Raw genomic sequence first — 1,896 nt, forward strand, 5'->3', positions numbered from 1 at the left:
CGGCACTAATCCTTCACATTAAAACATCAATCTACACAATTTACTGTAAGTTTGTTCTGACTACGCAAGTTACATGTTCCAATATAATGTACATAATTTATGCATCCTCACGATAGCTCAAATCCATTAATATACTACCGTGGTGACTTTCTGAAACTAAAGTGTCCACTGTGCCACTCACCTGTGGTTTTGACAATATTATGTAAAATATTCTTGCTATTTTTCTGTATGCCGTCATAAAGGACAGCGCTATTATGTGTTTTGACCTATGGGGTTGGATTTGTCAGGAACAGATTTGAGTCGCAAATCAGATCATACATTACTTTAGCAGCTTCACTTGGGATTTGGGAATAGATAAGAATATAAGAGGCTCTACACTGCATAGGTTTATTCACATCCTAACCTAAAAATAAAATGTATAGGTAAAGTACTAAAATTAAATATAGCATACTATGTAAAAAATTATCTTCATTTAGTGTATATTTACGCATGACAACGTGTATTTAGGTGAGTCATACTGTATGTAACTGCTAACCAAGTTTATAATTTTGGCCTATAGGTGGCTTCACGCAGGGGCCATTAAATAGCTATTTTTTCTACCGTACCTCCCATACTGTATTTACTATGAAAATTTAACCACAGTGAAAGTAAGACTATTCGCGATTTTGTTATCGTAACTGCATTCATAAAATCTAGCAATTATACAACAAATATAGTTGTGTAACACGGTGCACAATGGTGGTCCCCTTGATGGCCAATAGGGGGAGACAAATGCTAGCCACCGGGAGCGCGCGCTTGTCTCTGTATCAAACAGACCAGAGCAACGGACCACAGAGCAGTTTTCTGATCACGTGTTTTTTTCCTCACACAAAGCTATTAGAAAACTCATGTAGCTTATGTATAGCAGGCAATATATTAACTAACGGGATGAGCTAGTCCTGCGACTAAATGCCCAATTAATAAGCAGAATATGTTAAACTATTCATAGTGTGATTGTGATTGAGTCTTAGTGGACCCAACATTTGTGAATTGAAAGAGAGAGAAATGAAAAGCAAAATTTTATGTTTTCAGTTAAATAATAATACAAGTAGTTTACAGCTATGACAGTGAGATGATGTGACACTGTTGATGTACGTTTGTAGGACATGAGACTGAGAGGAATAACATATGGTGGCTGTCCCGGAAGCACCCAAAAACTTAATGGGGGTTTATAAACATGTGGGATGTGTGTCTTCTCCTGTTACCAACCCAGCTGTGTTTATTCATATTGCACAAGGTTGGGAAGAAGAATTCACACCTGTTTTACAGCTGACCAGGCCTGGTGGTTTGTTGTTTGTAATTGGGGTGGGGACTGGTTGGATTAAATTACAGCAGACATCAGGGTTTTATGAGCAGCTTTCTTTGTTGGCTGGGGGCTTCCTGACTGTCTGAGCAATAGACTTCAGCTTGTGCTCTCCCACTAATTTGTAAAAATACCACTATTGACACACTGTTAAAGAAGAAATAAAATTAATGATTGTTTGTTACATATATTTACAGCCAGTGTTGAGATTGTACTAAGACGTTTTTAAATTAGGCCTACATTGTATACATTGTTGTGGAATTAGTTATCAACATGTGTCACTAGTGACTATTTTAATTAGCCTATGCATGGTGTTAGGTATTTTTAGTCAGATAGATATTGGATAGATACTTTATGTATTAGAAATGTTTAGACTGTTAAATGTTTAGGCATGCTTATGAGTTTCTACAGGGTACATCTGGTCAAGGATAACTAGAGAGAAGAGTTGATGACTGTCAGCAGACAGGGTGTTTAATATTATTATTATGACGTGTATAACTGTAGCCTTAGCCATAATATGTTCTTATGTTTAAGTCACGACATGTACTAGAGGT

Source organism: Monopterus albus, unplaced genomic scaffold (assembly GCF_001952655.1).
Source record: "Monopterus albus unplaced genomic scaffold, M_albus_1.0 scaffold168.1, whole genome shotgun sequence".
NCBI lineage: Eukaryota > Metazoa > Chordata > Actinopteri > Synbranchiformes > Synbranchidae > Monopterus > Monopterus albus.